Source organism: Pristiophorus japonicus, unplaced genomic scaffold (assembly GCF_044704955.1).
Source record: "Pristiophorus japonicus isolate sPriJap1 unplaced genomic scaffold, sPriJap1.hap1 HAP1_SCAFFOLD_1584, whole genome shotgun sequence".
Lineage (NCBI taxonomy): Eukaryota > Metazoa > Chordata > Chondrichthyes > Pristiophoridae > Pristiophorus > Pristiophorus japonicus.
This window is the reverse complement of record NW_027251262.1, coordinates 20,850-41,698: the sequence shown is the minus strand read 5'-3', so window position 1 is coordinate 41,698 and position 20,849 is coordinate 20,850.

Genomic DNA, 20,849 nt, shown 5'->3' with positions numbered 1-20,849 from the left:
GGGGGAGAGTTGAGAGTTCGGGGGAGGGAAGAGCGCGGGGGAGCAGGAGTGTGCCGGGGAGGGGAGAGTGCGGGGGAGAGGGAGAGTGCGGGGGAGGGGGCGAGTGCTGGGGAGAGGTGAGGGCGTGGGGGAGTGTGCGGGGGAGGGGGAGAGTGCGGGGGAGAGGGAGAGTGCGGGGGAGGGGGCGAGTGCGGGGAAGAGGAGAGAGTGCGGGGGAGGGGAGAGTGCTGGGGAGGGGGAGAGTGCGGGGAAGAGGAGAGAGTGCGGGGGATTGGAGTGTGCGGGGGAGGAGGATAGTGCGGGGAAGAGGAGAGAGTGCGGGGGAGGGAAGAGTGCGGGGGAGGGAAGAGTGCGGGGGAGAAGGAGAGTGCGGGGGAGGGGGAGGGGGAGAGTGCGGGGGAGGGGGAGAGTGCTGGGGAGGGGAAGAGTGCGGAGGAGGGGGAGAGTGCGGGGAAGAGGAGAGAGTGCGGGGAGGGGGAGAGTGCGGGGGAGGGGGAGAGTGCGGGGGAGGGGAGAGTGCGGGGGAGGGGAGAGAGCGGGGGAGGGGGAGGCATCGGGGGAGAGATGAGAGTGCGGGGGAAGGGGAGAGTGCGGGGTGGGGGAGAGTGGAGGGGAGGGGGAGAGTGCGGGGGAGTGGGGAGTGCGGGGGAGAGGGGAGTGTTCGGGGAGGGGGAGACTGCGGGGGAGGGGAGAGTGCGGGGGAGAGGGGAAGGGAGAGTGTGGGGGAGTGGGGAGTGCGGGGGATGGGGCGAGTGCTGGGGAGAGGTGAGAGCGCGGGGGAGGGTGCGGGGGAGGGGGAGAGTGCGGGGGAGAGGGAGAGTGCGGGGGAGGGGGCGAGAGCTGGGGAGAGGTGAGAGCGCGGGGGAGGGTGCGGGGGAGGGGGAGAGTGCGGGGTGGGGGAGAGTGGAGGGGAGGGGGAGAGTGCGGGGAGGGGAGAGTGCGGGGGAGGGGGAGAGTGCGGGGAAGAGGTGAGAGCGCGGGGGAGGGTGCGGGGAGGGGGAGAGTGCGGGGGAGAGTGCGGGGGAGGGGGCGAGTGCGGGGAAGAGGTGAGAGCGCGGGGGAGGGTGCGGGGAGGGGGAGAGTGCGGGGGAGAGTGCGGGGGAGGGGGCGAGTGCTGGGGAGAGGTGAGAGCGCGGGGGAGGGTGCAGGGGAGCGGGAGAGTGCGGGGGAGAGGAAGAGTGCGGGGGAGGGGGCGAGTGCGTGGAAGAGGAGAGAGTGCGGGGGAGGGGAGAGTGCGGGGGAGGGGGAGAGTGCGGGGAAGAGGAGAGAGTGCGGGGGAGTGGAGAGTGCGGGGGAGGGGGAAGGGAGAGTGCGGGGGAGGGGGAGAGTGCGGGGAAGAGGAGAGAGTGCGGGGGTGGGGAGAGTGCGGGGGAGGGAGAGAGTGTGGGGGTGGGGGAGAGTGGGGGGAAGAGGAGAGAATGCGGGGGAGTGCGGAGTGCGGGGGAGAGTTGAGAGTTCGGGGGAGGGGGAGAGTGCGGGTGAGGGGTGAGTGCGAGGGAGAGGGGAGAGTTCGGGGGAGGGGGAGTCTGCAGGGGAGAGCTGAGAGTGCAGGGGAAGGGGAGATTGCGGAGTGGGGGAGAGTGCGGGGTGGGGGAGAGTGCGGGGGAGTGCGGAGTGCGGGGGAGAGTTGAGAGTTCGGGGGAGGGAAGAGCGCGGGGGAGCAGGAGTGTGCGGGGGAGGGGAGAGTGCGGAGGAGAGGGAGAGTGCCGGGGAGAGGTGAGAGCGCGGGGGAGGGGGAGTGTGAGGGGAAGAGGAGAGAGTACGGGGGAGGGGAGAGTGCTGGGGAGGGGGAGGGTGCGGGGAAGAGATGAGAGTGCGGGGGAAGGGGAGAGTGCGGGGTGGGGGAGAGTGCGGGGGAGAGGGAGAGTGCGGGGGAGAGGTGAGAGCGCGGGGGAGGGTGCGGGGGAGGGGGAGAGTGCGGGGGAGGGGGAGAGTGCGGGGGAGTGGCCGAGTGCTGGGGAGAGGTGAGAGCGCGGGGGAGGGGGAGTGTGAGGGGAAGAGGAGAGAGTGCGGGGGAGTGGAGAGTGCGGGGGAGGGGAAGAGTGCGGGGGAGAGGGAGAGTGCAGGGGAGGGGGAGAGTGCGGGGGAGGGGAGAGTGCGGGGGAGAGCGGAGTGTACGGGGGATGGGGGAGCCTGCGGGGGAGAGCTGAGAGTGCGGGGGAGGGGGAGAGTGCGGGGTGGGTGAGAGTGGAGGGGAGGGGGGGAGTGCGGGGGAGTGAGGAGTGCGGGGGAGAGTTGAGAGTTCGGGGGAGGGGAGAGTGCGGGGGAGAGGGAGAGTGCGGAGGAGAGGGAGAGTGCCGGGGAGGGGGCGAGTGCTGGGGAGAGGTGAGGGCGTGGGGGAGTGTGCGGGGGAGGGGGAGAGTGCGGGGGAGGGGGAGAATGCGGGGGAGGGGACGATTGCGGGGAAGAGGAGAGAGTACGGGGGAGGGGAGAGTGCTGGGGAGGGGGAGGGTGCGGGGAAGAGATGAGAGTGCGGGGGAAGGGGAGAGTGCGGGGTGGGGGAGAGTGCGGGGGAGAGGGAGAGTGCGGGGGAGGGGGCGAGTGCTGGGGAGAAGTGAGAGCGCGGGGGAGGATGCGGGGGAGGGGGAGAGTGCGGGGGAGGGGGAGAGTGCGGGGGAGGGGGCGAGTGCTGGGGAGAGGTGAGAGCGCGGGGGAGGGTGCGGGGGAGGGGGAGAGTGCGGGGGAGGGGGAGAGTGCGGGGGAGGGGGCGAGTGCTGGGGAGAAGTGAGAGCGCGGGGGAGGATGCGGGGGAGGGGGAGAGTGCGGGGGAGGGGGAGAGTGCGGGGGAGGGGGCGAGTGCTGGGGAGAGGTGAGAGCGCGGGGGAGGGGGAGTGTGAGGGGGAGAGTGCGGGGGAGAGGTGAGAGCGCGGGGGAGGGGGAGTGTGAGGGGAAGAGGAGAGAGTGCGGGGGAGTGGAGAGTGCGGGGGAGGGGAAGAGTGCGGGGGAGAGGGAGAGTGCAGGGGAGGGGGAGAGTGCGGGGGAGGGGAGAGTGCGGGGGAGAGCGGAGAGTACGGGGGATGGGGAGAGTGCGGGGTGGGTGAGAGTGGAGGGGAGGGGGGGAGTGCGGGGGAGTGAGGAGTGCGGGGGAGAGTTGAGAGTTCGGGGGAGGGGAGAGTGCGGGGGAGGGAGCAAGTGCTGGGGAGAGGTGAGAGCGCGGGGGAGAGTGCGGGGGAGGGGGAGAGTGCTGGGGAGATGGAGACTGCGGGGGAGGGGGCGAGTACTGGGGAGAGGTGAGAGTGCGGGGGAGGGGAGAGTGCTGGGGAGGGGGAGAGTGCGGGGAAGAGGAGAGAGTGCGGGGGAGTGGAGAGTGCGGGGAAGAGGAGAGAGTGCCGGGGAGGGGAGAGTGCGGAGGAGAGGGAGAGTGCGGGGTAGGGTGCGGTGGAGCGGGAGAGTGCGGGGGAGAGGAAGAGTGCGGAGGAGGGGGCGAGTGCGTGGAAGAGGAGAGAGTGCGGGGGAGGGGAGAGTGCGGGGGAGGGGGAGAGTGCGGGGAAGAGGAGAGAGTGCGGGGGAGTGGAGAGTGCGGGGGAGGGGGAGAGTGCGGGGGAGGGGGAGAGTGCGGGGAAGAGGAGAGAGTGCCGGGGAGGGGAGAGTGCGGGGGAGAGGGAGAGTGCGGGGGAGGGGGAGGGGGAGAGGGTGGGGGGAGGGGGAGTGTGCGGGGGAGGGGGAGAGTGCGGAGGAGGGGGAGAGGGCGGGGAAGAGGAGAGAGTGCGGGGGAGTGGGAGAGTGCGGGGGAGGGGGAGAGTGCGGGGGAGGGGAGAGTGCGGGGGAGGGGGAAGGGAGAGTGCGGGGGAGGGGGAGTGCGGTGGAGGGGGAGAGTGCGGGGAAGAGGAGAGAGTGCGGGGGTGGGGAGAGTGCGGGGGAGGGAGAGAGTGTGGGGGAGGGGGAGAGTGGGGGGAAGAGGAGAGAGTGCGGGGGAGGGGAGAGTGCGGGGGCTGGGGAGAGTACGGGGGAGAGGGAGAGTGCGGGGGAGGGGGAGAGTGCGGGGGAAAGGGAGAGTGCGGGGGAGGGGGAGAGTGCGGGGGAGGGGAGAGTGCGGGGGAGAGGGGAGAGTGCGGGGGAGAGGGAGACTGCGGAGGAGAGCTGAGAGTGCAGGGGAAGGGGAGATTGCGGGGTGGGGGAGAGTGCGGGGGAGGGGGAGAGGTCGGGGTGGGGGTGAGTGGAGGGGAGGGGGTGAGTGCGGGGAAGTGGGGAGTGCGGGGGAGAGGTGAGAGTGCGGGGGAGTGGAGAGTGCGAAGGAGAAGTAGTGTGCGGGGGAGGGGAGAGTGCGGGGGAGAGGTGAGAGCGCCGGGGAGGGTGCGGGGGAGCGGGAGAATGCGGGGGAGAGGGAGAGTGCGGGGGAGGGATCGAGTGCGGGGAAGAGGAGAGAGTGCGGGGAAGAGGAGAGAGTGCGGGGGAGGGGACAGTGCGGAGGAGGGGGAGATTGCGGGGAAGAGGAGAGAGTGCGGGGGAGGGGGAGTGTACGGGGGAGGGGGAGGTTGCGGGGAAGGGGGAGAGTGCGGGGGAGGGAGAGAGTGCAGGGGAGAGGGGAGAGTGCGGGGGAGGGGGAGCCTGTGGGGGAGAGCTGAGAGTACAGGGGAAGGGGAGATTGCGGGGTGGTGGAGAGTGGAGGGGAGGGGGAGAGTGCGGGGGAGTGGGGAGTGCGGGGGAGAGGTGAGAGTTCGGGGGAGGGGAGAGTGCGGGGAAGAAGAGAGAGTGCGGGGGAGGGGAGTGTGCGGGGGAGAGGGAGAGTGCGGGGGAGGGGGAGGGGGAGAGTGCGGGGAAGGGGGAGAGTGCGGGGGAGGGGGAGAGTGCGGGGGAGAGGGGATAGTGCGGGGGAGGGGGAGCCTGTGAGGGAGAGCTGAGAGTGCAGGGGAAGGGGAGATTGCGGGGTGGGGGAGAGTGCGGGGGAGGGGGAGAGTGCGGGTTGGGGGAGAGTGGAGGCGAGGGGGAGAGTGCGGGGGAGTGGGGAGTGCGGGGAAGAGGTGAGAGTTCGGGGGAGGGGAGAGTGCGGGGGAGAAGGAGTGCGCGGGGGAGGGGAGAGTGCGGAGGAGAGGGAGAGTGCGGGGGAGAGGGAGAGTGCGGGGGAGGGGGCGAGTGCTGGGGAGAGGTGAGAGCGCGGGTTCGGGTGCGGGGGAGCGGGAGAGTGCGGGGGATGGGGCGAGTGCAGGGAAGAGGAGAGAGTGCGGGGGAGAGGAGAGTGCGGGGGAGGGGGAGGGTGCGGGGGAGGGGGAAGGTGCGGAGAAGGGGGAGAGTGCGGAGGAGGGGGAGAGTGCGGGGAAGAGGAGAGAGTGCGGGGGAGGGGAGAGTGCGGGGGAGGGGGAGAGTGCGGGGAGGGGGAGAGTGCGGGGGAGGGGAGAGTGCGGGGGAGAGGGAGAGTGCGGGGGAGGGGGAGGGGAGAGTGCGGGGGAGGGGGAGAGTGCGGGTGAGGGGGAGAGTGCGGGGAGGAGGAGAGAGTGCGGGGGAGGGGAGAGTGCGGGGGAGGGGGAGAGTGCGGGGGAGGGGGAGAGAGTGCGCGGGAGGGGAGAGTGCGGGGGAGGGAGAGAGTGCGTGGGAGAGGGAGAGTGCGGGGGAGGGGGAGAGTGCGGGGGAGCGGAGAGTGCGGGGGAGAGGGGAGAGTGCGGGGGAGGGGGAGACTGCGGGGGAGAGCTGAGAGTGCAGGGGAAGGGGAGATTGCGGGGTGGGGGAGTGTGCGGTGGAGGGGGAGAGTGCGGGGGAGGGGAAAGTGCGAGGGAGGGGGAGAGTGCGGGGGAGGGGGAGAGTGCGGGGGAGGGGGAGAATGCGGGGGAGAGGGGAGAGTGCGGGGGAGGGCGAGAGTGTGGGGGAGGGGGAGAGTGCGGGGGAGGGAAGAGTGCGGGGGAGGGGGAGAGTGCGGGGGAGGGAGAGAGTACGGGGGAGAGGTGAGAGTGCAGGGGAGAGGTGAGAGTGCGGGGGAGGGGGTGAGTGCGGGGGAGGGGGCGGGTGCGGGGCAGTGGGAGAGTGCGGGGCAGTGGGAGAGTGCGGGGGAGGGGGAGAGTGCGGGGGAGGGGGTGAGTGCGGGGGCGGGGAGAGTGCGGGGGAGAGGTGAGAGTGCGGGGGAGGGGGAGAGTGCGGGGGAGGGGAGAGTGCAGGGGAGGGGGAGAGTGCGGGGGAGGGGAGAGTGCGGGGGAGGGGGAGAGTGCGGGGGAGGGGGAGAGTGCGGGGTGGGGAAGAGTGCGGGGGAGAGGGCCAGTGCGGGGAAGGGGGAGAGTGCGGGGAAGGGGGAGAGTGCTGGGGGGGGAGAGTGCCGGGGAGGGGGAGAGTTCGGGGGAGGGGGAGAGTGCGGGGAAGGGGGAGAGTGTGGGGGAAGGGGAGAGTGCGGGGGAGGGGGAGAGTTCAGGGAAGAGGAGAGAGTGCGGAGGAGGGGGAGAGTGCGGGGAAGAGGAGAGAGTGCGGGGGAAAGCGGAGAGTGCGGGGGAGAGCAGAGTGCGCGAGGGAGGGGTTGAGCACGAGGGACGGGGAGAGCGCGGGGGAGGGGGAGAGTGCGGGGAACAGGAGAGAGTGCGGCGGAGGGGGTGAGTGCGAGGGAGGGGGAGAGTGCGGGGGAGGGGGAGAGGGCGAGGGAGGGTGAGAGTGCTGGAGAAGGGGAGATTGCGGGGTGGGGGAGTGTGCGGTGGAGGGGGAAAGTGCGGGGGAGGGGGAGAATGCGAGGGAGGGGGAGAGTGCAGCGGAGGGGGAGAGTGCGAGGGAGGGGGAGAGTGCGAGGGAGGGGGAGTGTGCGGGGGCGGGGGAGAGTGCGGGGAAGAGGAGAGAGTGCGGGGTGGGGGAGAGTGCGGGGAACAGGAGAGAGTGCGAGGGAGGGTGAGAGTGCGAGGGAGGGGGAGAGTGCGGGGGAGGCGAGAGTGTGGGGAGAGGGGAGATTGCGGGGGAGGGGGAGAGTGCGGCGGAGGGGGAGAGTGTGGGGGAGAGTGCGAGGGAGGGGCGAGTGCGGGGGAGGGGGAGAGTGCGAGGGAGGGGGAGAGTGCGGGGGAGGGGGAGAGTACGGGGAAGAGGAGAGAGTGCGGGGTGTGGGAGAGTGCGGGGAACAGGAGAGAGTGCGGGGGAGGGGGAGAGTGCGAGGGAGTTGGAGAGTGCGGGGGAGGCGAGAGTGCGGGGAGAGGGGAGAGTGCGGGGGAGGGGGAGAGTGCGGCGTAGGGGGAGAGTGCGGGGGAGGGGGAGAATGCGGGGCGAGGGGAGAGTGCGGGGCGAGGGGAGAGAGCGGGGGAGTGGGAGAGTGCGGGGGAGGGGGAGTGTTCGGGGAAGAGGAGAGAGTGCAGGGGAGGGTAGAGTGCGGGGGAGAGGGGAGAGTGCTGGGGATGGGGAGAGTGCGGGGGAGAGGGGAAAGACGGGGGAAGGGGAGAGTGCGGGGGAGAGGTGAGAGTGCGGGGGAGGGGTGAGTGCAGGGGAGTGGGAGAGTGCGGGGAAGAGGAGAGAGTGCGGGGGAGTGGGAGAGTGCAGGGGAGGGGAGACTGCGGGGGAGAGCTGAGAGTGCGGGGGAGGGGGAGATTACGGGGTGGGGGAGAGTGCGGGGGATGGGGAGAGTGCGAGGGAGTGGGAGGGTGCGGGGTGGGGGAGAGTGCGGGGTGGGGGAGAGTGCGGGGGAGGGGGAGAGTGCGGGGGAGGGGGAGAGTGCGGGGGAGAGGTGAGAGTGCGGGGGAGGGGGTGAGTGCGGGGCTGAGTGAGGGGAAGAGGTAGAGTGCGGGGGCGAGGTGAGAGTGCGGGAGAGAGGGAGAGTGCGGGGAGGGGGAGAGTGCGGGGGAGGGGGAGAGTGTGGGGGAGAGGTGAAAGCGCGGGGAACGGGGAGAGTGCGGGGGAGGGGGAGAGTGCGGGGGAGGGGGAGAGTGCAGGGGAGAGGTGAGATTGCGGGGGCGAGGGAGAGTGCGGGGAAAGGGAGAGTGCGGGGGAGAGGTCAGAGCGCGGGGGAGAGGGAGTGTGCGGGGGAGGGGGAGAATGCGGGGGAGAGGTGAGAGCGCGGGGGAGGGGGAGAGTGTGTGGGAGGGGGAGAGTGCGGGGAGAAGGGAAAGTGCGGGGGAGGGGAGAGTGCAGGGGAGGGGGAGAGAGTGGGGGAGGGGGAGAGTGTGGGGGAGGGGGAGAGTGCGGGGGAGGGGGAGAGTGCGGGGGAGGGGGAGAGTGCGGGGAGAGAGGAGAGTGCGGGGGAGGGGAGAGTGCGGGGGAGGGGGGAGATGACAGGTAGGGAGGGGAGTGTGTGGGGAAGGGGAGTGCGGGGGCGGGGGGAGATGACAGGTAGGGAGGGGAGTGTGTGGGGGAGGGGGAGAGTGCGGGTGAAAGGGAGTGGGAGAGTGTGGAGTGGGGGGAGAGTGCGTGGGAGTGGGAGGGCGGGAGAGCGGGGAGTGCAGGGTAGCGGGAGAGTGTGGGGGAGGGGGGAGATGACAGGTGAGGAGGGGAGTGCGGGGGAGAGGTGAGAGTGCGGGGAGGGGGAGAAAGCGGGGGAGGGGGAGTGTGCGGGTGAGAGGTGAGAGTGCGGGGGAGGGGGAGAGTGCGGGGGAGGGGGAGAGTGCGGGGGAGGGGAGAGAGTGCGGGGGAGTGGGAGAGTGCGGGGAAGGGGGAGAGTGCTGGGGAGGGGAAGAGTGCCGGGGAGGGGGAGAGTTCGGGGGTGGGGGAGAGTGCGGGGAAGGGGGAGAGTGTGGGGGAAGGGGAGAGTGTGGGGGAAGGGGAGAGTGCGGGGGAGGGGGAGAGTTCGGGGAAGAGGAGAGAGTGCGGGGGAGGGGGAGAGTGCGGGGAAGAGGAGAGAGTGCGGGGGAGAGCGGAGAGTGCGGGGGAGAGCGGAGTGCGCGAGGGAGGGGGAGAGCACTAGGGACGGGGGGAGCGCGGGGAGGGGGAGAGTGCGGGGAAGAGGAGAGAGTGCGGGGGAGGGGGTGAGCGCGAGGGAGGGGGAGAGTGCGGGGGAGGGGGAGAGTGCGGGGAAGAGGAGAGAGTGCGGGGGAGTGGGAGAGTGCGGGGGAGGGGAGAGTGCAGGGGAGTGGGAGAGTGCGGGGAAGAGGAGAGAGTGCGGGGGAGTGGGAGAGTGCAGGGGAGGGGAGACTGCTGGGGAGAGCTGAGAGTGCGGAGGAGGGGGAGATTACGGGGTGGGGGAGAGTGCGGGGGATGGGGAGAGTGCGAGGGAGTGGGAGGGTGCGGGGTGGGGGAGAGTGCGGGGTGGGGAAGAGTGCGGGGGAGGGGGAGAGTGCGGGGGAGGGGGAGAGTGCGGGGGAGAGGTGAGAGTGCGGGGGAGGGGGTGAGTGCGGGGGAGAGTGAGGGGGAGAGGTAGAGTGCGGGGGCGAGGTGAGAGTGCGGGGGCGAGGTGAGAGTGCGGGGGCGAGGTGAGAGTGCGGGGGAGGGGGAGAGTGCGGGGGAGGGGGAGAGTGTGGGGGAGAGGTGAGAGCGCGGGGAAGGGGAAGTGTGCGGGGGAGGGGGAGAGTGCGGGGGAGAGGTGAGAGCGCGGGGAGGGGGAGAGTGCGGTGGAGGGGAGAGTGCGGGGGAGGGGGAGAGTGCAGGGGAGAGGTGAGATTGCGGGGGCGAGGGAGAGTGCAGGGGAGGGGAGAATGCGGGGGCGAGGTGAGAGTGCGGGGGAGAGGGAGAGTGCGGGGGGAGGGGGGAGAGTGCGGGGGAGAGGTCAGAGCGCGGGGGAGAGGGAGTGTGCGGGGGAGGGGGAGAATGCGGGGGAGAGGTGAGAGCGCGGGGGAGAGGGAGAGTGCAGGAGAGAGAGAGCGTGCGGGTGAGGGGGAGTGTGCGGGGGAGGGGGAGGGGGCGGGAGAGGGCGGGAGAGGGGGAGTGTTCGGGGAGATTGCGGGGGAGGGGGGAGTGTGGAGGATGCGGGCGAGTGCGAGGGAGAGGGGCGAGTAGGGGTGGGAGGGGGAGACTGCGGGTGAGGGGGAGACTGCGGGTGAGGGGGAGAGTGCGGGGGAGGGGGAGAGTGTGTGGGAGGGGGAGAGTGCAGGGAGAAGGGAAAGTGCGGGGGAGGGGAGAGTGCGGGGGAGGGGGAGAGTGCGGGGGAGGGGAGAGTGCGGGGGAGGGGGAGAGTGCGGGGGAGGTGGAGAGTGCCGGGGAAGGGGAGAGTGCGGGGAGAGAGGAGAGTGCGGGGGAGGGGAGAGTGCGGGGGAGGGGGGAGATGACAGGTAGGGAGGGGAGTGTGTGGGGAAGGGGAGTGCGGGGGCGGGGGGAGATGACAGGTAGGGAGGGGAGTGTGTGGGGGAGGGGGATAGTGCGGGTGAAAGGGAGTGGGAGAGTGTGGAGTGGGGGGAGAGTGCGTGGGAGTGGGAGGGCGGGAGAGCGGGGAGTGCAGGGTAGCGGGAGAGTGTGGGGGAGGGGGGAGATGACAGGTGAGGAGGGGAGTGCGGGGGAGAGGTGAGAGTGCGGGGAGGGGGAGAAAGCGGGGGAGCGGGAGTGTGCGGGTGAGAGGTGAGAGTGCGGGGGAGGGGGAGAGTGCGGGGGAGGGGGAGAGTGCGGGGGAGGGGGAGAGTGCGGGGGAGGGGAGAGAGTGCGGGGGAGTGGGAGAGTGCGGGGAAGGGGGAGAGTGCGGGGAAGGGGGAGAGTGTGGGGGAAGGGGAGATTGTGGGGGAGAGCGGAGTGCGCGAGGGAGGGGGAGAGCACTAGGGACGGGGGGAGCGCGGGGAGGGGGAGAGTGCGGGGAAGAGGAGAGAGTGCGGGGGAGGGGGTGAGCGCGAGGGAGGGGGAGAGTGCGGGGGAGGGGGAGAGTGCGAGGGAGGGTGAGAGTGCTGGAGAAGGGGAGATTGCGGGGTGGGGGAGTGTGCGGTGGAGGGGGAGAGTGCGGGGGAGGGGGCGAGTGCGAGGGAATAGGAGAGAGCAGCGGAGGGGGAGAGTGCGAGGGAGGGGGAGTGTGCGGGGGCGGGGGAGAGTTCGGGGAAAAGGAGAGAGTGCGGGGTGGGGGAGAGTGCGGGGAACAGGAGAGAGTGCGGGGAACAGGAGAGAGTGCGGGGGAGGGGGAGAGTGCGAGGGAGGGGGAGAGTGCGAGGGAGGGGGAGATTGCGGGGTGGGGGAGTGTGCGGTGGAGATGGAGAGTGCGAGGGAGGGGGAGAGTGCGAGGGAGGGAGAGAGTGTGGGGGAGGCGAGAGTGTGGGGAGAGGGGAGATTGCGGGGGAGGGGGAGAGTGCGGCGGAGGGGGAGAGTGCGGGGGAGAGTGCGAGGGAGGGGGCGAGTGCGGGGGAGGGGGAGAGTGCGAGGGAGGGGGAGAGTGCGAGGGAGGGGGAGAGTGCGGGGGAGGGGGAGAGTACGGGGAAGAGGAGAGAGTGCGGGGTGGGGGAGAGTGCGGGGAACAGGAGAGAGTGCGGGGGAGGGGAAGAGTGCGAGGGAGGTGGAGAGTGCGGGGGAGGCGAGAGTGCGGGGAGAGGGGAGAGTGCGGGGGAGGGGGAGAGTGCGGCGGAGGGGGAGAGTGCGGGGGAGGGGGAGAGTGCGGGGCGAGGGGAGTGTGCGGGGCGAGGGGAGAGTGCGGGGGAGTGGGAGAGTGCGGCGGAGGGGGAGGGTGCGGGGGAGGGGAGAGTGCGGGGGAGGGGGACGGTGCGGGGGAGAGGGAAAGTGCGGGGGATGGGGAGAGTGCGGGGAGGAGGAGAGTGCGGGAGAGTGGGAGAGTGCGGGGGAGGGGGAGTGTTCGGGGAAGAGGAGAGAGTGCAGGGGAGGGTAGAGTGCGGGGGAGAGGGGAGAGTGCTGGGGATGGGGAGAGTGCGGGGGGGAGGGGAAAGGGGGGGGAAGGGGAGAGTGCGGGGGAGAGGTGAGAGTGCGGGGGAGGGGAGAGTGCAGGGGAGTGGGAGAGTGCGGGGAAGAGGAGAGAGTGCGGGGGAGTGGGAGAGTGCAGGGGAGGGGAGACTGCTGGGGAGAGCTGAGAGTGCGGAGGAGGGGGAGATTACGGGGTGGGGGAGAGTGCGGGGGATGGGGAGAGTGCGAGGGAGTGGGAGGGTGCGGGGTGGGGGAGAGTGCGGGGTGGGGAAGAGTGCGGGGGAGGGGGAGAGTGCGGGGGAGGGGGAGAGTGCGGGGGAGAGGTGAGAGTGCGGGGGAGGGGGTGAGTGCGGGGGAGAGTGAGGGGGAGAGGTAGAGTGCGGGGGCGAGGTGAGAGTGCGGGGGCGAGGTGAGAGTGCGGGGGCGAGGTGAGAGTGCGGGGGAGGGGGAGAGTGCGGGGGAGGGGGAGAGTGTGGGGGAGAGGTGAGAGCGCGGGGAAGGGGAAGTGTGCGGTGGAGGGGAGAGTGCGGGGGAGGGGGAGAGTGCAGGGGAGAGGTGAGATTGCGGGGGCGAGGGAGAGTGCAGGGGAGGGGAGAATGCGGGGGCGAGGTGAGAGTGCGGGGGAGAGGGAGAGTGCGGGGGGAGGGGGGAGAGTGCGGGGGAGAGGTCAGAGCGCGGGGAAGGGGGAGAGTGCGGGGAAAGGGAGAGTGCGGGGGAGAGGTCAGAGCGCGGGGGAGAGGGAGTGTGCGGGGGAGGGGGAGAATGCGGGGGAGAGGTGAGAGCGCGGGGGAGAGGGAGAGTGCAGGAGAGAGAGAGCGTGCGGGTGAGGGGGAGTGTGCGGGGGAGGGGGAGGGGGCGGGAGAGGGCGGGAGAGGGGGAGTGTTCGGGGAGATTGCGGGGGAGGGGGGAGTGTGGAGGATGCGGGCGAGTGCGAGGGAGAGGGGCGAGTAGGGGTGGGAGGGGGAGACTGCGGGTGAGGGGGAGACTGCGGGTGAGGGGGAGAGTGCGGGGGAGGGGGAGAGTGTGTGGGAGGGGGAGAGTGCAGGGAGAAGGGAAAGTGCGGGGGAGGGGAGAGTGCGGGGGAGGGGGAGAGTGCGGGGGAGGGGAGAGTGCGGGGGAGGGGGAGAGTGCGGGGGAGGTGGAGAGTGCCGGGGAAGGGGAGAGTGCGGGGAGAGAGGAGAGTGCGGGGGAGGGGAGAGTGCGGGGGAGGGGGGAGATGACAGGTAGGGAGGGGAGTGTGTGGGGAAGGGGAGTGCGGGGGCGGGGGGAGATGACAGGTAGGGAGGGGAGTGTGTGGGGGAGGGGGATAGTGCGGGTGAAAGGGAGTGGGAGAGTGTGGAGTGGGGGGAGAGTGCGTGGGAGTGGGAGGGCGGGAGAGCGGGGAGTGCAGGGTAGCGGGAGAGTGTGGGGGAGGGGGGAGATGACAGGTGAGGAGGGGAGTGCGGGGGAGAGGTGAGAGTGCGGGGAGGGGGAGAAAGCGGGGGAGCGGGAGTGTGCGGGTGAGAGGTGAGAGTGCGGGGGAGGGGGAGAGTGCGGGGGAGGGGGAGAGTGCGGGGGAGGGGGAGAGTGCGGGGGAGGGGAGAGAGTGCGGGGGAGTGGGAGAGTGCGGGGAAGGGGGAGAGTGCGGGGAAGGGGGAGAGTGTGGGGGAAGGGGAGATTGTGGGGGAAGGGGAGAGTGCGGGGGAGGGGGAGAGTTCGGGGAAGAGGAGAGAGTGCGGGGGAGGGGGAGAGTGCGGGGAAGAGGAGAGAGTGCGGGGGAGAGCGGAGAGTGTGGGGGAGAGCGGAGTGCGCGAGGGAGGGGGAGAGCACGAGGGACGGGGAGAGCGCGGGGGATGGGGAGAGTGCGGGGAAGAGGAGAGAGTGCGGGGGAGGGGGTGAGTGCGAGGGAGGGGGAGAGTGCGGGGGAGGGGGAGAGTGCGAGGGAGGGTGAGAGTGCTGGAGAAGGGGAGATTGCGGGGTGGGCGAGTGTGCGGTGGAGGGGGAGAGTGCGGGGGAGGGGGAGTGTGCGAGGGAGGGGGAGAAAGCAGCGGAGGGGGAGAGTGCGAGGGAGGGGGAGTGTGCGGGGGCGGGGGAGAGTGCGGGGAAGAGGAGAGAGTGCGGGGTGGGGGAGAGTGCGGGGAACAGGCGAGAGTGCGGGGGAGGGGGAGAGTGCGAGGGAGGGGGAGAGTGCGAGGGAGGGGGAGAGTGCGGGGAAGAGGAGAGAGTGCGGGGGAGGGGGTGAGTGCGAGGGAGGGGGAGAGTGCGGGGGAGGGGGAGAGTGCGAGGGAGGGTGAGAGTGCTGGAGAAGGGGAGATTGCGGGGTGGGGGAGTGTGCGGTGGAGGGGGAGAGTGCGGGGGAGGGGGAGAGTGCGAGGGAGGGGGAGAAAGCAGCGGAGGGGGAGAGTGCGAGGGAGGGGGAGTGTGCGGGGGCGGGGGAGAGTGCGGGGAAGAGGAGAGAGTGCGGGGTGGGGGAGAGTGTGGGGAACAGGAGAGAGTGCGGGGGAGGGGGAGAGTGCGAGGGAGGGGGAGAGTGCGAGGGAGGGGGAGATTGCGGGGTGGGGGAGTGTGCGGTGGAGATGGAGAGTGCGAGGGAGGGGGAGAGTGCGAGGGAGGGGGAGAGTGCGGGGGAGGCGAGAGTGTGGGGAGAGGGGAGATTGCGGGGGAGGGGGAGAGTGCGGCGGAGGGGGAGAGTGCGGGGGAGAGTGCGAGGGAGGTGGCGAGTGCAGGGGAGGGGGAGAGTGCGAGGGAGGGGGAGAGTGCGGGGGAGGGGGAGAGTACGGGGAAGAGGAGAGAGTGCGGGGTGGGGGAGAGTGCGGGGAACAGGAGAGAGTGCGGGGGAGGGGGAGAGTGCGAGGGAGGTGGAGAGTGCGGGGGAGGCGAGAGTGCGGGGCGAGGGGAGAGTACGGGGGAGGGGGAGAGTGCGGCGGAGGGGGAGAGTGCGGGGGGGGGGAGAGTGCGGGGGAGGGGAGAGTGCGGGGGAGGGGGGAGATGACAGGTGGGGAGGGGAGTGTGTGGGGAAGGGGAGTGCGGGGGCGGGGGGGAGATGACAGGTAGGGAGGGGAGTGTGTGGGGGAGGGGGATAGTGCGGGTGAAAGGGAGTGGGAGAGTGTGGAGTGGGGGGAGAGTGCGTGGGAGTGGGAGGGCGGGAGAGCGGGGAGTGCAGGGTAGCGGGAGAGTGTGGGGGAGGGGGGAGATGACAGGTGAGGAGGGGAGTGCGGGGGAGAGGTGAGAGTGCGGGGAGGGGGAGAAAGCGGGGGAGCGGGAGTGTGCGGGTGAGAGGTGAGAGTGCGGGGGAGGGGGAGAGTGCGGGGGAGGGGGAGAGTGCGGGGGAGGGGGAGAGTGCGGGGGAGGGGGAGAGTTCGGGGGAGGGGGAGAGTGCGGGGAAGTGGGAGAGTGTGGGGGAAGGGGAGATTGTGGGGGAAGGGGAGAGTGCGGGGGAGGGGGAGAGTTCGGGGAAGAGGAGAGAGTGCGGGGGAGGGGGAGAGTGCGGGGAAGAGGAGAGAGTGCGGGGGAGAGCGGAGAGTGCGGGGGAGAGCGGAGTGCGCGAGGGAGGGGGAGAGCACGAGGGACGGGGAGAGCGCGGGGGATGGGGAGAGTGCGGGGAAGAGGAGAGAGTGCGGGGGAGGGGGTGAGTGCGAGGGAGGGGGAGAGTGCGGGGGAGGGGGAGAGTGCGAGGGAGGGTGAGAGTGCTGGAGAAGGGGAGATTGCGGGGTGGGCGAGTGTGCGGTGGAGGGGGAGAGTGCGGGGGAGGGGGAGTGTGCGAGGGAGGGGGAGAAAGCAGCGGAGGGGGAGAGTGCGAGGGAGGGGGAGTGTGCGGGGGCGGGGGAGAGTGCGGGGAAGAGGAGAGAGTGCGGGGTGGGGGAGAGTGCGGGGAACAGGCGAGAGTGCGGGGGAGGGGGAGAGTGCGAGGGAGGGGGAGAGTGCGAGGGAGGGGGAGAGTGCGGGGAAGAGGAGAGAGTGCGGGGGAGGGGGTGAGTGCGAGGGAGGGGGAGAGTGCGGGGGAGGGGGAGAGTGCGAGGGAGGGTGAGAGTGCTGGAGAAGGGGAGATTGCGGGGTGGGGGAGTGTGCGGTGGAGGGGGAGAGTGCGGGGGAGGGGGAGAGTGCGAGGGAGGGGGAGAAAGCAGCGGAGGGGGAGAGTGCGAGGGAGGGGGAGTGTGCGGGGGCGGGGGAGAGTGCGGGGAAGAGGAGAGAGTGCGGGGTGGGGGAGAGTGCGGGGAACAGGAGAGAGTGCGGGGGAGGGGGAGAGTGCGAGGGAGGGGGAGAGTGCGAGGGAGGGGGAGATTGCGGGGTGGGGGAGTGTGCGGTGGAGATGGAGAGTGCGAGGGAGGGGGAGAGTGCGAGGGAGGGGGAGAGTGCGGGGGAGGCGAGAGTGTGGGGAGAGGGGAGATTGCGGGGGAGGGGGAGAGTGCGGCGGAGGGGGAGAGTGCGGGGGAGAGTGCGAGGGAGGTGGCGAGTGCAGGGGAGGGGGAGAGTGCGAGGGAGGGGGAGAGTGCGGGGGAGGGGGAGAGTACGGGGAAGAGGAGAGAGTGCGGGGTGGGGGAGAGTGCGGGGAACAGGAGAGAGTGCGGGGGAGGGGGAGAGTGCGAGGGAGGTGGAGAGTGCGGGGGAGGCGAGAGTGCGGGGCGAGGGGAGAGTGCGGGGGAGGGGGAGAGTGCGGGGGGGGGGAGAGTGCGGGGCGAGGGGAGTGTGCGGGGCGAGGGGAGAGTGCGGGGGAGTGGGAGAGTGCGGCGGAGGGGGAGGGTGCGGGGGAGGGGAGAGTGCGGGGGAGGGGGACGGTGCGGGGGAGAGGGAAAGTGCGGGGGATGGGGAGAGTGCGGGGAGGAGGAGAGTGCGGGAGAGTGGGAGAGTGCGGGGGAGGGGGAGTGTTCGGGGAAGAGGAGAGAGTGCAGGGGAGGGGAGAGTGCGGGGGAGAGGGGAAAGGGGGGGGAAGGGGAGAGTGCGGGGGAGAGGTGAGAGTGCGGGGGAGGGGAGAGTGCAGGGGAGTGGGAGAGTGCGGGGAAGAGGAGAGAGTGCGGGGGAGTGGGAGAGTGCAGGGGAGGGGAGACTGCTGGGGAGAGCTGAGAGTGCGGGGGAGGGGGAGATTACGGGGTGGGGGAGAGTGCGGGGGATGGGGAGAGTGCGAGGGAGTGGGAGTGTGCGGGGTGGGGGAGAGTGCGGGGAGGGGGAGAGTGCGGGGGAGGGGGAGAGTGCGGGGGAGGGGGAGAGTGCGGGGGAGAGGTGAGAGTGCGGGGGAGGGGGTGAGTGCGGGGGAGAGTGAGGGGGAGAGGTAGAGTGCGGGGGCGAGGTGAGAGTGCGGGAGAGAGGGAGAGTGCGGGGGAGGGGGAGAGTGCGGGGGAGGGGGAGAGTGCGGGGGAGAGGTGAGAGTGCGGGGAAGGGGGAGAGTGCGGGGGAGGGGAGAGTGCGGGGAAGGGGGAGAGCGCGGGGGAGAGGGAGTGTGCAGGGGAGGGGGAGAATGCGGGGGAGAGGTGAGAGCGCGGGGGAGAGTGCAGGAGAGAGAGAGCGTGCGGGTGAGGGGGAGTGTGCGGGGGAGGGGGGGAGTGCAGGGAGGGGGAGAAAACGGGGGAGGGGGAGTGTGCGGGTGAGAGGTGAGAGTGCGGGGGAGGGGGAGAGTGCGGGGGAGGGGCAGAGTGCGGGGGAGGGGGAGAGTGCGGGGGAGGGGAGAGAGTGCGGGGGAGTGGGAGAGTGCGGGGGAGGGAAGACTGCGAGGGAGAGCTGAGAGTGCGGGGGAGGGGGAGATTACGGGGTGGGGGAGAGTGCGGGGGAGGGAGAGAGTGCGAGGGAGTGGGAGGGTGCGGGGAGGGGGAGAGTACGGGGTGGGGGAGAGTGCGGGGGAGGGCTAGAGTGCGGGGGAGTGGGAGAGTGCGGGGGAGAGGTGAGAGTGCGGGGGAGAGGTGAGAGTGCGGGGGAGGGGATGAGTGCGGGGGAGAGGGGAGAATGAGGGGGAGAGGTGAGAGTGCGGGGGAGGGGGTGAGTGCGGGGGAGGGGGAGGGTGCGGGGGAGGGGAGATTGCGGGGCAGAGGGAGAGTGCGAGGGAGGGGTAGAGTGCGGTGGAGGGGGAGAGTCTGGGGGAGGGAAGAGTGCGGGGGAGGGGGAGAGTGCGGGGGAGGGGGAGAGTGCGGGGGAGAGGTGAGAGTGCAGGGGAGAGGTGAGAGTGCGGGGGAGGGGGTGAGTGCGGGGGAGGGGGAGGGTGCGGGGGATGGGAGAGTGCGGGGCAGTGGGAGAGTGCGGGGAAGGGGGATAGTGCGGGGGAGGGGGAGAGTGCGGGGGAGAGGGAGATTGCGGGGGAGGGGGAGAGTTCGGGGGAGGGGAGAGTGCGGGGAAGGGGGAGAGCGCGGGGGAGAGGGAGTGTGCAGGGGAGGGGGAGAATGCGGGGGAGAGGTGAGAGCGCGGGGGAGAGGGAGAGTGCAGGAGAAAGAGAGCGTGCGGGTGAGGGGGAGTGTGCGGGGGAGGGGGAGAGGGCGGCAGAGGGCGGGAGAGGGGGAGTGTTCGGGGAGATTGCGGGGGAGGGGGGAGTGTGGAGGATGCGGGCGAGTGCGAGGGAGAGGGGCGAGTGCGGTGGGAGGGGGAGACTGCGGGTGAGGGGGAGACTGCGGGTGAGGGGGAGAGTGCGGGGGAGGGGGAGAGTGTGTGGGAGGGGGAGAGTGCGGGGAGAAGGGAAAGTGCGGGGGAGGGGAGAGTGCGGGGGAGGGGGAGAGTGCGGGGGAGGGGGAGAGTGCGGGGGAGGGGGGAGATGACAGGTGGGGAGGGGAGTGTGTGGGGAAGGGGAGTGCGGGGGCGGGGGGAGATGACAGGTAGGGAGGGGAGTGTGTGGGGGAGGGGGAGAGTGCGGGTGAAAGGGAGTGGGAGAGTGTGGAGTGGGGGGAGAGTGCGTGGGAGTGGGAGGGCGGGAGAGCGGGGAGTGCAGGGTAGCGGGAGAGTGTGGGGGAGGGGGGAGATGACAGGTGAGGAGGGGAGTGCGGGGGAGAGGTGAGAGTGCGGGGAGGGGGAGAAAACGGGGGAGGGGGAGTGTGCGGGTGAGAGGTGAGAGTGCGGGGGAGGGGATGAGTGCGGGGGAGAGGGGAGAATGAGGGGGAGAGGTGAGAGTGCGGGGGAGGGGGTGAGTGCGGGGGAGGGGGAGGGTGCGGGGGAGGGGGAGGGTGCGGGGGAGGGGAGATTGCGGGGCAGAGGGAGAGTGCGAGGGAGGGGTAGAGTGCGGTGGAGAGGGAGAGTCTGGGGGAGGGAAGAGTGCGGGGGAGGGGAGAGTGCGGGGGAGGGGGGAGAGTGCGGGGGAGAGGTGAGAGTGCAGGGGAGAGGTGAGAGTGCGGGGGAGGGGGTGAGTGCGGGGGAGGGGGAGGGTGCGGGGGATGGGAGAGTGCGGGGCAGTGGGAGAGTGCGGGGAAGGGGGATAGTGCGGGGGAGGGGGAGAGTGCGGGGGAGAGGGAGATTGCGGGGGAGGGGGAGAGTTCGGGGGAGGGGGAGAGTGCGGGGAAGGGGGAGAGTGCGGGGGAAGGGGAGAGTGCGGGGGAGGGGGAGAGTTCGGGGAAGAGGAGAGAGTGCGGGGGAGGGGGAGAGTGCGGGGAAGAGGAGAGAGTGCGGGGGAGAGCGGAGAGCGCGAGGAAGGGGGGAGAGTGCGGAGGAGGGGGAAAGTGCGAGGGACGGGGAGAGTGCGGGGAGGGGGAGAGTGCGGGGAAGAGGAGAGAGTGCGGGGGAGGGGGGTGAGTGCGAGGGAGGGGGAGAGTGCGGGGGAGGGGGAGAGTGCGAGGGAGGGTGCGAGTGCTGGAGAAGGGGAGATTGCGGGGTGGGGGAGTGTGCGGTGGAGGGGGAGAGTGCGGGGGAGGGGGAGAGTGCGAGGGAGGGGGAGAGTGCGGTGGAGGGGGAGAGTGCGAGGGAGGGGAAGAGTGCGGGGGAGGGGGAGAGTGCGGGGAGGAGGAGAGAGTGCGGGGTGGGGGAGAGTGCGGGGAACAGGAGAGAGTGCGGCGGAGGGGGAACGTGCGGGGGAGGGGGAGAGTGCGGGGTGAGGGGAGAGTGCGGGGGAGAGGGGAGAGTGCGGGGGAGTGGGAGAGTGCGGGGGAGGGGGAGGGTGCGGGGGAGGGGAGAGTGCGGGGGAGGGGGAGAGTTCGGGGAAGAGGAGAGAGTGCGGGGGAGGGGGAGAGTGCGGGGAAGAGGAGAGAGTGCGGGGGAGGGGGAGAGTGCGGGGAAGAGGAGAGAGTGCGGGGGAGAGCGGAGAGCGCGAGGAAGGGGGAGAGTGCGGAGGAGGGGGAAAGTGCGAGGGACGGGGAGAGTGCGGGGAGGGGAGAGTGCGGGGAAGAGGAGAGAGTGCGGGGGAGGGGGGTGAGTGCGAGGGAGGGGGAGAGTGCGGGGGAGGGGGGAGAGTGCGAGGGAGGGTGAGAGTGCTGGAGAAGGGGAGATTGCGGGGTGGGGGAGTGTGCGGTGGAGGGGGAGAGTGCGGGGTGGGCGAGTGTGCGGTGGAGATGGAGAGTGCGAGGGAGGGGGGAGAGTGCGAGGGAGGGGGAGAGTGCGGGGGAGGGGGAGAGTGCGGGGGAGGCGAGAGTGTCGGGAGAGGGGAGATTGCGGGGGAGGGGGAGAGTGCGAGGGAGGGGGAGAGTGCGGGGGAGGCGAGAGTGTGGTGAGAGGGGAGATTGCGGGGGAGGGGGGAGAGTGCGGCGGAGGGGGAGAGTACGGGGAAGAGGAGAGAGTGCGGGGTCGGGGAGAGTGCGGGGAACAGGAGAGAGTGCGGGGCAGGGCGAGAGTGCGAGGGAGGTGGAGAGTGCGGGGGAGGCGAGAGTGCGGGGGAGAGGGGAGAGTGCGGGGCGAGGGGAGTGTGCGGGGCGAGGGGAGAGTGCGGGGGAGTGGGAGAGTGCGGCGGAGGGGGAGGGTGCGGGGGAGGGGAGAGTGCGGGGGAGGGGGACGGTGGCGGGGGAGAGGGAAAGTGCGGGGGATGGGGAGAGTGCGGGGAGGAGGAGAGTGCGGGAGAGTGGGAGTGTTCGGGGAAGAGGAGAGAGTGCAGGGGAGGGGAGAGTGCGGGGGAGAGGGGAAAGGGGGGGGAAGGGGAGAGTGCGGGGGAGAGGTGAGAGTGCGGGGGAGGGGAGAGTGCAGGGGAGTGGGAGAGTGCGGGGGAAGAGGAGAGAGTGCGGGGGAGTGGGAGAGTGCAGGGGAGGGGAGACTGCTGGGGAGAGCTGAGAGTGCGGGGGAGGGGGAGATTACGGGGTGGGGGAGAGTGCGGGGGATGGGGAGAGTGCGAGGGAGTG